Genomic DNA, 17442 nt, shown 5'->3' with positions numbered 1-17442 from the left:
TCATCAGTTCCACGGCCGATTAAGTAATTGACGTTGGTGAAACCGGCTCAAATGGTGCTTCTACACGAGAAGCACGCACGCTCAGCGCTTTTTTTACCTTTTTTTTAAAAAGGTAAGTTTGTATACGATTAAAGTTACGAGGGGCACTACTTATATTTTGAGCCTTGGCAACACTGAGTGTTGTCAGGTGTCATCTGACGTTTCCACTAGAAAGTTTGACATTTTTTACCATAACCTTCTTCAGAACGTTTTGTTATTTGAGCGCGATTTGTATTGTTTACAGTCACTTGAAAATTGTGTCTCAGCAAAAAAATGGAATTAACTCGTGAAAATTTTCGTGCAATGATTTATTACGACTTTCGACGTGGATTATCAAGACAGGAGTGCATCGATCAACTTACTTCCATTTTTGGCGATAAAGCCCCATCCCTTGCCACTGTGAAACGCTGGTATAACGAATTTAATCGTGGTCGCCGTTCGCTCACCGACGAAAGTCGTGAAGGTCGTCCAAAATCAGTTGTTGTGTCAGAAAACATTGATGCTGTGCAAAAACTAATAATGCAAGATCGTCATGTGACATACTGTGAGATTGAGACAACCTTAGGCATTAGTTCCACCAGCATATATAAAATATTGCATGATCATTTAGCCGTGAAAAAGGTTTGTTCTCATTGGATCCCACATAATCTGACAAAATCTCAAAAAGATGCTCGTGTCGATTGATGCAAACAAGTGGTTCGAACGTTTTTAGTAGTTCTGTATAATCCCCCAAAAATGGACTTTGGTGGCTCGGGATAAGAGACTTGTAGTGTCTTTCATTTTCATTAATCCTAAAGTAGTTAGGATAGTTGAACATGGCCGGAGACACTACCGCGTCTCCTGATTTCTTACTAATTTGTATTAAAGTGTTATTATATATTTATGGCGGTTTTATGCACATGATGCTTTTCGCATGCATATAAATCTGCCATCCTTATTATATTATATTATACAAAAATTGTATAATTGTGTGATATTTTACTTTTTTGTTATTTTTTAAACATATTAATATAATACAAAACCAAATACTTTGTATTACAGTTCAAAGATATCACATTTTTCACTTTATAGATTACCTTGTCATGGTAGTTATTTAAGAACAAATTCAATCACGAATAGCTAAAAGTGATACATTCTCGACATGAGATTGTACAACTGCTTTTCACGGAAAATCAGATTATATTTTCTCATACTTTAGCGGAACCATTTCACACACCTTCACAATCTCTTTCTAAAAATTTATGAACACTTTTACTACGTTGTATTTTACTGCGTGTATAAAATAGGTTAAGGTGGCGCTATTACCGTCGTGAAGTTAGCCGCCCTAACGTTAACAAAAATAAAGTTTCTATAGTTCATTCGATTGCTCATCGTTTGCACATGTATGCACATTTCGAATTTTTGTTTGCACACTTTCAGTTTAAAAGTTATTCAAAAAACAAATTTGGGGGGCTCACCTTCACACTAGCCCCCAACTTCAAGAAAATTGGATCAAAAAGATCTTAATCGAAAGATTTTCGTTTGCACATTTCGAAACAAGTCGATTTTTCGTTTGCACACCTTTAGTTAAAAAGTTATTAATAATTAAAGTTTCACACATAACAAAAAGTACGTTTTCGGTTCGAATTCAAGAGAATCGAGCTTCAAATGACATCAATCAATAGGATTTCGTTTGCACATTCCGAAACAAGTCGATTTTTTGTTTACACGCTCTTAATTTTAAAGTTATTAACAAATGAGTGTTGGGAGGGGGGGAGGCTAATTTCATATAACAAAAAGTGCATTTTCGGTTTGAATTCAAAAGAATCGAGCTTAAAATGATATCAATCGATAGAATTTCGTTTGCACATTTCGAAACAAATCGATTTTTCGTTTGCACATCTTTAGTTAAAAAGTTATTAACAATTAAAGTTCCACACACGACAAAAAGTAAGTTTTCCGTTCGAATTCAACACAAACGAGCTTAAAATGACATCAATCGATAGGATTTCGTTTGCACATTCCGAAGCAAGTTGATTTTTCGTTTGCATCTTTAGTTAAAAAGTTATTACAACTTCTCTCTTCGTATGAAATTAGCCCCCCTCCCCCTTAATACTCATTTGTTAATAACTTTTTAACTAAAGATGTGCAAACGAAAAATCGATTTGTTTCGAAATGTGCAAACGAAAGCCTATGGATTGATGTGATTTTAAGCTCGTTTCTGTTGAATTCGAATCAAACACGTACTTTTTGTTGTGTGAAATTAGCCCCCTCAAAACTCATTTGTTAATAACTTTTTACTAAAGGTGTGTAAACGAAAAATCGACTTGTTTTGGAATGTGCAAATGAAATCCTATCGATTAAGACCTTTTTGATCCAATTTGCTCGAAGTTGGAGGGCTAGTGTGAAGTTGGCCTCCCCAAATTTGTTTTTTGAATAACTTTTAAACTGAAAGTGTGCAAACGAAAATTCGAAATGTGCATACATGTGCTAATGATGAGTAATCGAATGAGCTATAGAAACTTTATTTTTTTTAATGTTGGGGGCCAAAATTCATGATGGTGGGCGCTATTCGGGTCAGTGGCGTCATTTCGTACATTTACTTTATGTTAAAACTAGTTTGCTTCTCTTCATTTTCAAAAGAATCTAATAAATATGTAATATTTAGAAATATACAAATGTAATTAAGAATGTGATAAAATATGAAATATGCAAATATTAATTCTACTTAACAAATCAAACTAAAAAAGGCTCCTTATAAATCAAAAGAAATTGGAAAGAATAAGGGCAATAGGAGTCAGGCGCAGAAGACGTCGGGTGTATTATTTATCATATGGGTGTATTATTTGCGCGACGTCTTCTGCGCCTGACTCCTATTGCCCTTATTCTTTCCAATTTCTTTTAATTCTACTTAATACGACATATTTTTATAAATAATGTATCGAAAGATTTGATAATATCTCAGTATGTTTCTATATTATTATACTTATGCAACAGTGATTAACATTTTAAACTGTGACAATTTGTGGTTCACACATCAAGATATATTTTTGATAAAGTTGAATTGAACTAGAAAGATGCCGAATTCGTTTACGTCTGCAAAACAGCAAATTTGGATGGAGCTATGTGATCGATTTTCCGTGACGCATACACAAGTTTCTGATGAGGGACGAAAATTTTTCGCTGTCAAGGAACTATCCGGTTGCTGAAGTTGCAAGCGTTATTTCCGAACTCTCGCGCAACTTTTGTGAAAATTGGCTTCTGTCGTGGACCAAGTTATCTACTCTCTTCAGGTTTGTTTTGAGACTTTAAGAAATATTACTGTTATAATTATTAAATGATTTTGACCTCACAAGTAACATAAATTAATTTTTTGCGATCTTGAATTTAAGTATATTTGCAACAGAAATCAATCAAAATTCCAAATACAGTAGATATAAATAGTTTTTAAATAATTCAAAAATAAATAATTATATATAATTTATGTAATATATAATATTATATAAATTATATATAATTATTTATTTTTATTATAATTCATAATTTTTATTAATATTAATAAGATTGAAAGACCGCTAATAATAATTTTAAATTAAGAAGCGCCATAACGGTCAGAACGTTAAGATGTTGAACTATTGTAAATTCATTTTAAATGAATTAATTTTTTCAGAAATGATAATTGCGTGCCGATATGGTTGTCGGACTTTCAACGCAATCAAATCTGAAATTAATAATCCCCCCAAATTCCCCAACTTAAAAACTGTAATAAAACTTATTGCGAAAAATAATGCCTCGGCCGGGAGTCGAACCCGGATCTCTTTTATTAACATTGCTGAGATGAAAATAATGATGCGATATATTTAATGATTATTTCTATTTCTTAAATTTTTTTATACATTACACTTAAAATTTTTTTAAGTGTTACGTACTGTGATTTGATTTTTAATCCTCTCGTAAATCTGACTTATAAAGCATTGGCTGCTTAAAGTGGTCGTAAATGCTTCAGGAATAGATACTAAAGACATTCAATTAAAACATAAATATCTATTAAGACATGTACCACGTAACAGCGTTATTTAAGAGTATTTAATTGTAGACGTTATAATTTCTTTTAATATAGCTTTCATTTTTATCGTTCAAATAATTTATTACTTGTACGTATATAATTTATTATATAATTTAACTATAATTATAATTTTCTCCTACTAATTGACTTAGATTAAAATTGTTTATATTAGTTTAATATATACGAAAGAACTATAAGTACATGCAGAAAAGCATGAGGAGATAAAGCATAATGCAAACAAAAAATAAAATAGACGAATACTTATCGATATATCGTATAATGATATCGTCAATGTACAGTTTTTGATAATGTAAAAAGAAAATGTAGGATCATTTTCTGTGAAAAATATCACAAGCACAGCTTGATATCAGAAAGATATTTGAGGGCAAATTCGCCTTTCTCATTTCGACCGGAACACATGAAAGCGCACTTATGGTGAACGGTAAAAATCTTTTTACACGCGCGACACACCGGTCAATTTGTCCGATAGAGTTGGGAACAGCTCGCAAGTTTTGCCAGAATCCGTTTTCCGATTTCTCGTATGTAACCTAAAGAAAAGTTTCTTTCTAACGAAAAAATGGTATCCATTTTGCAAGTTCGAGATTACGTGCGTTGTCAGGGTGTCCCATGGCTAGAGGTCGGCTTTCATTTACGAATTTTCTTTGATCAATGTTAAACTGATTCTGTCCTGCGATGTTTGCATTCAATATGTACACGTTTCTAGTACGAGGGAAAAACACGTTATGAATTTTCTATCGGTATCGTTTTGCGTCACGAGCGATATTTGCACGTTTCACTGACTAACATCGAGTGGACATTGCATACTCTTGACCGGTAACATACGCGCACATACGATTGCTTGCTTTTCGCACATAAAATGCTAATTCAATCTGCCGAATGTACTTCCGCGTAATTTACTGCCTTCCGTTCCATTTCTCTGGACGGTAGTGTCTACCATCCGTTCATTTCGGTCTATTCCGCTCATGAAAAAATCATTCCTGTTTAGAGTTTTTTTTATTTAGAGAAAAGAAGATCGTATTATCTTAAATGTCGATTGATATAAATGTATTGGTAATGGTGATATAACAAGAGAAAAATACGAAATGAGAGAAATATGATGTATTTTAAATTAAATCAACGAAAGCAAAATAAAAAATTATCTAATATACGAAAACTGTATACTAAAAAAAATAACTAGAATGATTAAAAACAATTAGAAATAGTGTTGTAGATACTTTACAGTGCGATTAGAAATATAAGCAACCTTCAGCAGAATCTGTCCATTTTTTTATAATTGTATTTATGGAAACTTTGATTATCATCTTATAAATTAAGAAATATTCAGCTAATTTGACTAATACCACGTTTTCCATATAATTAGTGTGGGATCTATTACTTAGATTATTAAAAAATGTGCGATTTTACAATTCCACATATCTTTATCGCATATAATACTGTTCATAGCTGTTAGATTTAATTATAATAAACACTTTTTAATTTAATCTACACTGCACTTAAATGACGAGGCGACGAGCTTTTCACAAGACTGATTCTCTTGATCGCCGAATTGGAAAGGAGCCGGGGTCGCCTTAATCACCGCATTTTCACCTCCGGAAAGGGCGAGGATTCTTTCGGGATCATCTTATGACGAGACGACTCTTTAGACTTTAGAGGACACGCGGACGCGTTAATAATCTCGTTAACGCTGGGCGACGAACTCACCACTTTCGAGAGCCACTTACAGTCAGGTTTCTCTCTCTCTCTCTCTCTCTCTCTCTCTCTCTCTCTCTTTATCTCTCTCTATCTTTCTCATGTACTCGAATGTGCCCACAACGAGAGCCTATTGAGATTAACACACGATATCAATCGCTTATTTGCTGACAACGATCACGGGCGATTGAGGATGAATGTGCAGAACGTGCTAGCTGCTTTGATTTGCAAAGTTGAGAGTGAACACGCGCGCGCGATAACGAAAAATCTCTAAAATGTTTTGTGTAACAATTATATGTCATATCTTTTTATATTGTGTATTTTGTAGATTAAAATACACAAAAAAAAATGTGAATGATATCCATAATTCATATAAAATAAAAATAATAAAAGAATCTATATCTCAAAAGATAGCATTCTTCTTTTTTGTTATTACGTATTTACATATTTATATCTAATTTATAATACCTATTGTATATTAAAAATTTTTTCTAGTTTTCGTCGATCGGAATCCCCACGAAAATGAAACAAAACAGCGTTAGATAAGACAAAGGGTCCTCCTTTTTCCCCAATCACTATTTCTTACACGGAGAGAATTTTTTCTTAGAATTTACCCTGAAAATATGACAAGCGTGGGACAACATTGTATTTCGAAGAATTTTAATGTAAATCTCTCTCATTCATTAATAAAACTACAATAAAGTATAAAATAAGTTTGATCAATTTTACTGTGCATGGTAGTGCATGGTAAAATCTTTAAAATATTGTATTGTACCACAACTACCATATTTTTAGGGTAAATTTTAAAAGAAAATTCTCTCCGTGTATGAACAAGTTTTGTTGAGACGGTGCAACCATACATTCTGAGAGCTGGTCGACGACAATAACAATAACGACGACGTATTTGAATCTGAAAAGTTACAGATCTGGACTTTGCGTCGTAATATATCCGCTTGTAGGGTAAGGTAGAGAAAAAGTGAAGATTTAAAAAAAAAATTATTTTTCAAAATTTTCGAAAAATAATTTTTTTTTCAATATTATTGACGTGAATGAATACAGCTAATTTTGTTGTAAAACTTTTGTATAAAACATTTTTTGATATCTCGAATAGTTTTCAAGATATAATGGAAAAAGCTGAAAACGACACGTAAGGGGTGATTTCACTCCTTCAAACCGTTTTTCCGCCGTAACTGATATTTTTTAAATTTATCTGTTTATGTAAGCTACAAGTTCACAAAGTTTCATTAAAATCAGAATTTGACACTTCGCGAGGTTCCCTTGATAACGCCGAGACACTACCGTGTCTCCAGATATCCGTATTTCTAGCCAGCGGTTTTCTTCCGCTTTTCATTTCTTTCGCGCAGCATCATTGCCGTCATCTATATCTACGAAACTTCTCCCATCGTAAAACGCATTTAAATATATACCAGAACTTTTCGAGATAGTTTTGCGCGTCCGTGAGATGCGGCATGTATAATCTAGTATACGCCTGCCATATGTATAACGGAAGATGTTGCAGTAAATAACAAATATTTTGTGTGAAATTGCGTTGAACATTTAGAATGCAATTTCTAGGTTTCATATCATTTCATCGTATAAAAAGATCATGTTTTATAAAAAGATGGAGAAATATTATAAAAATAAAAAATCATATCATAGAATTATACCTATGTGTATACATTGTCAAATATCAAAGAAACAATGATAAACCAATCCCTTAAATTAAGTAACATTTTGTTATTTCTAACTTACATGTGTATTACAATGTAAATCAATTCATTTCTGTGATTAGTTTAGTTTTAAAATAAATTCCATATTAACGTGTGCACTTACAGTAATAAATAATAAACCAAATTTTAGCTAAATTTATTACATTTTCTTGAGTTTTTATTTAAATTATGTTTTAGTTAAATTAACGATATATTGAGTATAATAGAAGCATCAGTGGTGATCTATAGAAATGATCAAAAATAATTCAAATAAATATAATTTGACATTATCAATTTAACAATGCATAAAGTTTCGTTCTTCTCGAGAATCATTATTGAAGAAGAATCAGACAATTTATGATTTTTTTATTTTTATTTCCTTTTGAATTTTTAAATATTATTTACGAAATGTATGCTATAGCATACATAACTATTTAAATGATTTTAGAACGAGATTGGAATGCTTACAAGTTACACCGAAAGATTGGAGTAGTTGCGACAGATACGTTTGTCGTGCCAATTTAGTGAGTCGGTTTCCTCGCCACGGAACTCAACTACTTGTCGGTGTATTACACGAGCATACAACTGCGACGAGCAGCAAACAAAGTACACGCTGCAGTAATCCTGACCCACATAGCACTCGAAGCGGCCCTTTAAGGGAAAATGCAAACAACGCGGAGCAGCGGTCTTGGTTTGCTACCGTACAAGTCTCACGGTCTTAAGTGGTCATACAATCATGAAAAAACTACCGCGCGATATCTCAAGTTCTTCACAGTATAGTTCGTGCAAACTTTTCTGTGAAGAAGTTCCCTTATAACTTTCCAAAGATTCCTTGCGATTAGACGATAAAGAGGTGCATAGAAAAATTAAACGGAATATTACTATACACTGAAAAAAAGATTGGCTGCTGCAGCAAATTAGATGGTAAAATATGGCATAGTATTTTTAATTGGCTGTAGCAGCCAATTTTTGGTTGCTTTAGCCTATCTGCAATGTCAGTATAGGATTTCGATAGACTAACACAACCAAAAATTGACTACTGCAACCAATTAAAAATGCTATGCCATATTTTACCATCTAATTTGCTGCAGCAGCCAATCTTTTTTTTCAGTGTATATATAACATAGAGTTTCAGCTTCTATATTTCCAATTTTGGTTCTTTTAGTGTATGAAATGCGGAATTCTTTTCTATTTTTACAAGGAAATATAGAACTATGAAAAGTGCTACTGTTATTATTTTTTTTTATATTAATAGAATGTCGTGCTAACTTCAAAGATCTTATATTCTTCGAATAATGTACAATCTTTAAATAAAACCGTAGTTATATATATCTAACATATGTGAATTGGTTTTCTACGAGTTCATTCAAATCAATACGTATGCATATAGTTATTGTCAATAAAACAGAAAATATCATATTGCCTTGTATCTTCTGTTCGATCTTAGCTCGAGCAGTATTCAAAGATTCCTCGCGAGAAATTTTATTTTTTAACATATGGAAGCCTTACTCTTTGCGTTCATATCATTCACGATAGCAATCTACATATTTTTGAAACCTGCGAAATGACAAAAATGACTTTTTTATCTTTCTGTGGAATATTTGGTCAAATAAAATATCTAACGTTGAAGAATCAATAGTTATATTTCAGTCAGAGTAAAGTATTTCTTTTGTATACTTAAATCTTTTATGTACTTAAAACATTTATATATAGTAGATTATATATAATATTAATTTATATATAGTAATTAATTTATATTATATATAGTAGTTTATATATAATAGATAAAGAATATTTATGAATTTTTAGTAATTAATAAAAAATGTTATACAATAATAATATTTGATCAAATAGAACATTAAATAAAAATATTTTACGTTAAATGATAAAATATTATTTCAAAATGTAATAAAAAATACATTTATTATCGCATTTATAAAAATATTTAAGCTACACTGTACCACGTGAAATGCAATTTAATCATGCGAACATCTGTTGAGTAGTTTCATGATTACGCCATGTGTTTTTTATGGAAACATCTTGCATGGAAAAATCTATACAATCAAGATTTTATAAGATAAAATCAAAGATAAAACTTGGTCCCTTAACAAAATGAAACTTTCGAACGAAAGTTTAACATAACCAAAAAAGTACAATCCAAAAGTACAAGCTGAGAAGAAATAAACTAGGCAAAACTGACACTAATTAAATATGTTATAGCTTTGCTCTCTTTTGCAAAGTTTAATAAAATCTGCTAAAATCGCTAACGATAAAGATCGCTTAAAATAAATCTGGGAAGCCACAGAATTATATTAAACTAAGAAACACTTTGTGAATTAATTACATGTGAATTAATTTACAATGTTTTTGGCAGTAAACATTTTGCGAAATCTCTCTTAGTTTAACTTGAGAAGAATAAAGATATTTGAAAAAAAAAACATTAATAAAAGAATTAAGACCTAAAATTGATATTATACATAATATATGTTACACAGATAACCTTCTCAAACACAATATTAAGTTAAACTTAAAACTACTTCGTACAAACAGCTTGTACGTGGAAGCTTCTTTGACAATGAATTATGTATCGAGTATAATAGATCAGAGGAAGAAGTGATGACTATGAAAGGGTAGTTTAGGAAGGGCTAGCAATTTCCCAAAGTGGTATTCGCCTCTTGAGTATTGCACGAGTGTGCGGGTGTACGCCTCGGTGCACACTTGTTTCACAGAGGTTTATTAGAAAGCGGATTTTATTCCGGAAGAATCATACAGAATAGTTAGATAAACTCATGAAATGTTTTAAAGCTATAAAAATCGCGTTAATATAATCTTATTGGTGAAAATAATTAAATTTGTTTGTAATTCTAAATTATATACAAGTTTGTTTAATCATCGAGCGGAAAATAACCGTCTAGATTTTAAAATTCACATTTTGATTAATAGTGAGAGATACTTTTAAGCGCTATGTATAAAGGGAACTCAGGTAATTTCATATTAATGTACATCGTATGTATCTAAAATATATAGCGCAGCTCCAGTCTCATCTCTGTTATATACTTTTTTGTTCTATAATATTTCTCCCTTGTAGATTGAATCTCATGAATCTTGTTACAGCCTGATTTAAATTCTACATTTTTATGTTATTCCTTGCGATGTCGTATGCATACAATTTCGTTCTGCAAAATCCTTTCGTGAGATCTTCGATCTCATTCCTAGTTTCGTAAGCCAGAGTATAAGAACAAAGAACGTCGCGCCTTATCTCGGCGGCACATACAGCGCAGGTTAATTAGTATTTATCGTGAGTTCGCTCGCGAAGATCGACCAGCAGTAATAGCGAGTGTGGAAGAGTTGGATATCTCCCCCGAGTAAAATCGGGGGTAAATTTTATCGCTCAAGTTTCCGGTCGCGAAGTTAACTTCCACCTATAACATTCTATCGCAGCGTATTTTTTTTACGAGACTGTCCCGTTTTTTAGCAGAACTCGAACAGAATCGGATAGTGAATCGTGGAAAAAGTTTCGCGACCTATTAAAAAAATAGAAACATAAAAAAGATTTGAAAAAAGATTTCTACGTGATTTTACACGGAACTTTACTTTATATAACGTTTAATTTTAATTACGTATAATTTCTCTTTAAATGACTTTGACTCTTGAGGTTTTTTGAATATTTTGCAAATTGATAAACAAATACGCGTTACAAAGAACCTTGACTGAATCGCGTCGTTAGAGAATTTTGAAAAAGAGCGTCAAAAAATTAAAGCCTTCGAGCGTATTTAAAAAAGCTGCGCTGCACAGAAGGAGAGAGATTGTGGGATATACAAAATATTCAAAGCGTGTGACACTAATGTAGTTTTATGAAAGAAACTTGCTTTGTGTCTGTAAAAATTGGAAAGTTGCTTTTAGTCGATGAATAGACAGATGTTTATTGTAACTTGTACTTTTTTTAATGTAATTTATAATATGATATCACAATCCGTTATTTATAACGATGGCTTTGTTTAGAAATGCGATTCTGTTTTTTGCAAATCAGGTAAGTTTCTTTGTAATACGTATCTATTTTTTAATTTGCAAAATATTCGAAATTTAGAGTCATATTTTTTTATCTTTACATTATTTTAGAATCTAATTTTTTAATACATTATTAACACTTTAATTTTCATATTAGAAAAATCTAAAGATAGTATTTATATATGAATTCATAAATTACGATTGCTTAAGCAATTTCTTTTTAATTCGTACAAGAAGATTATATTATATCGATTTTATCTCGGTATAATTTTGTATAAAGAATTAAATATAAATTTTAATTACATAAAGTCACAAAAATGTTTTATACATTTCATAAATATAAATAAAGTGTATCGTCTCATAAAACTTAAAGAACTTGGAAATATACGGAACCTAATGCGTCTACTCTGGTAATATCTGCATTCCTCAACTCAAAGTAGAAAATTTTGCACTGTATCGTATCCTTGTTTCTCATTCAACAATTTAATTTCTGTATTCCTACACGATTTCGCGCTGTAAGAAATTGCACGGAACTGAAAGAGAGGACACGACCACGATTGTTCATTGCAAAGGCCAGACGCGTCGCTTCCTTGATGAAGTTAAAGTGATTCCCAGGAACAAATGTTGCACGCTACTCGAGGACTCTGTTTATATCCCTCGAAGGAATCACTGGCGTAACTAACAACTTCTCAGAGAAACTCATTTCTTAAATTTTATCTTAAACTTTATTTTAAACTATATACAGATTTCAATTCTTTTTGCTTTTTAATAGTAACTTTTATGATATCTAATATAACAATATGATTAATATTGTTAGATATATTGTTAAATATAAAGACAAAATTGTTAAAGATAATATTGTTAGATATAAAGACAGAATTTCGAATTTATACGTCCCAAAAGAAGCAATTTATACAAAGCAACATTAATAAAAGATCTTATATGGACTTTTATAAAGAAACATTTTGCAAATCTATAGCTAAAATTTATATTTACTTCTTTATGCAGAGTTCTGCGGAGATAAAATCTATATGATATAATTTTCTTGCATGAATTAAAAAGATATGGTCATAAGCAATCGTAATCTATTGTATAAATCCATATGGAATAAATCTTTTTCTCTCTACAGTTTTCTCTTTGCATTTGTTACATATACTATATGAATTTTTGGAAGGAAAACGTCATCTTACAAATAATAATATATTCCATAAATATGATTTATGTCATAGTATCTATGTCTTTATCAATCTTCGTCAAATATAAATTACTTTTTCTCCTACAATGTTGACGGAATTTCAATACCATAAACTTGATATTCTCTTTGACTCATCTTTCTTCTATATATTCTACTTTCTGGTCTCGAGTGCTATCTAATATTGAAAGGCAGAGCCTTTCAGCGATACAAAATCTGTGGTGACTTTATTTATGTCACTCGGGAATATTTTGTTAAAAAAATAAAGATCGACCGGCACAAAGGTTAACGTTTCGAGAACGGTTTCTTCGCGATGCGAATTCATCAGTGCCGTATTCCTCGTCGCGACGCTCTCAAGACAAGCTGTCCATCCTGAGTGATGGTAACCATCCCCCGCATCCTCATGTCCATTCTATCCTCGCCCCAGGATACTTCAAGAATCCTTTAATCTTCGAACCCGGTGAAATATCCACAACGGTGCTTAGAAGGTCGTTCGGTATATCCTTCACGCCACCAAGACAAGTGAGTTAGCTTAAGCTTAACAGCTCACAACCCTCTTTCATCCCCTCTGGCCCACTCTCGCGCATTTCGTCGCTTCGCGGAAACGAGAGGGGATGCGACTACTGCAAACAATGGCTGACTATTAATCTTCATATTCCGTCATAAAGCACGAAATAAAAGCATTGAGTGGATGAGACTAATAAGTACTTACATTTCTTTTTTATTTCTTTCAAAAACGAGATGATCACTGAATCATAAGTTTACATTTCTATCATATGTCTAACGTTAATATGGTTATGTAATAAGATTCAGCGACATAATATGTATTTAAAATGTATTATCTGAAAATCTCTGCGAGAAGGATTTAAAATTAGAAGAGCAAAGATTTAAATAAATATTCACTATATTTGTTTCATTAAAAATATTCTCGAATTTCTTACTATGCGGTAAATTACGAATGGAAACAAGATTTCTAATATAAATAAATGATAATAAGTGATAATAAGTGATCGGTCGCATTGTAAACGAGGTTTCTATTTCAACAGGAAATATATCTCAATATTATTATTATCTGTTATTTTTTAATTAGCGTATAACAGAGATACTAAATACGTCTCTGTATTTTAATTCATAAAAAATAGTTTAGCTATTTGCCTTTTAATTTCTTAGCAAAGTGTCGCGAATGCAAAGCCGAAGAAGATAAACTTGAAGACGATGTCGTGGCTGCGTGAAGGTTTTAACAAGATTTACGCGGAGTAGTCGTTCGTGGGGTGTTATCTACGGAACAGACTCAAACCTCGGCACAGTTGAGCTTATAATTTAACTTTGCGTACGAGTGAGCTTGTAAAGACAAGTCGCGTGAAACGGGCGTAATATGGTATTATCTTAAATTTGATAATGTTGGAACGGATGAATGTTCAATCAACGGGAACGGGCTCGAATTTAATACATTATCTGTTGATTTTAAAACGTTATTATAGATATTCTTACAGTATGCGAAATAGAGAGAGAGAGAGAGAGAGAGAGAGAGAGAAAGAGAGAAACTCACAACTTTCTTTTTCATAATATCCAGTTTTCCGATATTTTAATCAGAGAAAGCTTCTGCTTTTTACCTTTTCACTGCAGTTGCAGTTTTATATTATCTGTTGCATTTAGAATAGAATAGCATTAAGAAAATAGAACTGACTTACCAAGATGAAGTACGACGGAGCTGCATTACTAAAGTCTTATTCCCTGTAAAAAAATTAAATCTATTTGAAAAAATGGGCTGGTGTTAAATCTGCATTATGAAATCCATTTTATGGACGTTCAGAGAAAAAGGAGTCAATATATATAATTTTTTTTAAATGGAATAAAAGATGAAACGTATTAAACCATTATGAAGACATTTAATAACAGAAATATAACTTTTATAATATCCAATTTCTATTCTCGTTTAATTATTACCATTTGTCATCATTTTTTGCACTCATCCAATCATAAAAAGAAAATTTAACATGTTACGACATAGAACCAATCAATTCGTGTGCTTTTTATCATTTTATTTGCCAGGAAATAAATTGAAAAAGATCGGGAAACGTCCATCAAGCGAACGATTGTCAATCCGTTGCTTACAATTTCTTTTTGTGACTGCGTTATCGTCTGAATTGCTTTCGCGCCGAGACACAAATGGAAATTTTTTAATTTATCAATTAAAAGAAATAACCCTATTTTCTCGATCAAAACGGATCTTATTGTTTAAGTATTTCAGTGTGAATTTATATATATATCCAATATTTCTGCAAACCGCGCGCCGTAATCGTTTTCAGTATTGAAACACAATTTTGAACAGAACTAGAATAGTAATCACATATTACTTTGACAATAACCAATTTAATAATTTTGATGCTAAACATCTTATAAAAATAATTGATAATTTGTTAATAAGAATATCTTTAATTAAAAAATTTAACTTAATTTAATTTAATTTAATTTTTGAAGTCGATACATATAATTAATTACATATTCGTTGTTATCACGATAACCTGCTTCTCTCTTAAAATCTTAAAAGGATTAAATTCACACTAAAAGTACTTAAAACAATTTTTGAGTATTTTTGAATACTAAAAGTACTTAAAACAGTTTTGTACTTAATTGTCAATTTTTCCAAATTTCCCCAGTGGAATTTTTTCCAGTGAAATTCCCTATGATAGAAGCGAGGGGTCAACCACTAGACCGTTACTAAAAAAATGTACAGTGATTGTTTAATTATGGCAATACAACACACTTTATTGCTAGCATTGCTATTGTATTGTTATTATTATTTCCTATGTATTGCCACCTATTGCGCACAATATTGCCAAGTATTGTTAATGCATTACTGTGTACTGCTTGTATTGCTAGCATATTGTTAGCGTATTGCTAGTATTGCTACTGCTAGCATTATCTGTTTTATTACTGTCGCAATATATTTCTAAAGACACTGTACACTGATTGTACACTGATTGCTATAGTGGTTGACCCCTCGGATAGAAGTGAAGCCGACAGAACGGTGAGAGATGCAAAATATGCATCAGTGCATCTCTATCCTCCTCTTACGCACCCATATTTACAGTAATGAAGAAGAATAGAGATTCTTCACCGTTGTTTTTGCTCTCATTCACTCTTCTGTTCTGTCGGCTTCACTTCTACTATGGAGTCATGGTCTTTATCTTATAAGTCTATGGTATCCAGCGTAACTTGAGTCATTAGAGTTAAAATAACAATTCAAATTGTAAATAGATGAACAATTTAGCATCAAACTAGTTACAGCAAATTCGATTGGACGCACTCAGTACGCACCAGTACATATTAAAAATGGCACATAAATTAACATAAAAATGTGTGTTTAATGTAAATATAAATACGAGTTAAACTGTGAAATCCTCAATTCATTTTATTGTGTTGTTCAGTAAAATATCTATCTTATAATTCAAAATAATTACATTTCACTTTTGGACTCAGATTAAATTAATATACAATGACTTTAATATGCACTAGCCTAACATAATTTGCTGAATCATGCGAGCAACAGGAATGATTTATTCATCGGCGCCGATGTACCGTCGCCGTAGCTTCGCCTGGTCGCTCCTTGAAGCATTCACAAGACACACACACGTGACGATAATTAACATAAAAATCGCTCGTCACTTTGTTCGGTATTCCCGATAAACACACGCGATGTATCGCGAATTTAAAACTTTGGTTTATGGTGTCGCGTTACTCCCGATTCTTGATCGTGCACTCGGAATTCTTTTTAGGTTTGTTCACATAACATGCTCTAATATGTTCCTACTTAAGGTGTATTCGGGAAGACATTATTAGACCACTATTTCATTTATATATTTTTGTCATACGACAAATTTTTCAAGCCTGTTGATTGGCTATAATAGCAAAGCTGAATGACTGGCTTGAAATTGAATTATGTAGGTATTCATGCCTACCGTTCCTATTCCTCATTTCATTGTTGTAGCGCGCGATGCTCGGTCTTATTGTCAATGGCTACGTTTATACCGTGCGCTCAGTCCGCGACCTATACAATAGGTGTCTTTGTTTAATATAAAGAATAAACAAGGACATCTATTGTATATACCGCGGCCTAAATGCACGGTGTAAACGTAGCCAGAGACACTAATCTGAAATTGTTAAAAGTTTTTGACCTGTATCATTCATTGTATTTAAAAAAGTATTCTATTGTTAATATTATAAGGTACTATTATTCATAATATATTTAACTATAAAAATACATGAATTTTATATATAGGTTAGAGCGGGGCTATTTGAGCATAGGGGCAAGTTGGTCAAATGCAAATATTTAAATAACTAAAATATATATAGATACGTCTATGCTTGCATAATGTAGCACAAAGACAGAGATTATTGTACCTTAATACAATAATCTGTGTCCGGCTATCAACAGCCAAATACGTACGCTTTTTCGTTTTTGTATATCAAAAGTAAAATTATTAGGTGAGTATTCTTTTTGGTCTACATGGTAATTAGAGCGATTGATAATAATCAAATGTGTTTTTTAGATATAAGTTATTATCGTATTTTTTAACTTTAATGTTTAAGTTGCTATTTTATTTACGGTTTTTCAGTTATAAAAAAGTATTTCAGTCAACACCAATATGGGGCTTGTTGGGCCAGTAACCTCATAACTAACTTTATAAACTCAGCTGCTTAAATGAAATCTGTCTTTATCAATGCTTTTTATTCTA

General features: G+C 31.8%; 1 pseudogene; it reads left to right on the top strand.

Moving 5' to 3' along the window:
* The first annotated feature begins 3180 nt into the window (after positions 1–3180).
* LOC108731453 (uncharacterized) lies at positions 3181–8320 on the top strand (annotated as a pseudogene).
* Positions 8321–17442: the final 9122 nt, after the last annotated feature.

Source organism: Mycetomoellerius zeteki, unplaced genomic scaffold (assembly GCF_001594055.1).
Source record: "Mycetomoellerius zeteki isolate Tzet28-1 unplaced genomic scaffold, Tzet1.0 scaffold128, whole genome shotgun sequence".
In the NCBI taxonomy this organism is placed as follows: domain Eukaryota; kingdom Metazoa; phylum Arthropoda; class Insecta; order Hymenoptera; family Formicidae; genus Mycetomoellerius; species Mycetomoellerius zeteki.
This window is presented reverse-complemented; position numbering and strand designations above follow the sequence as displayed.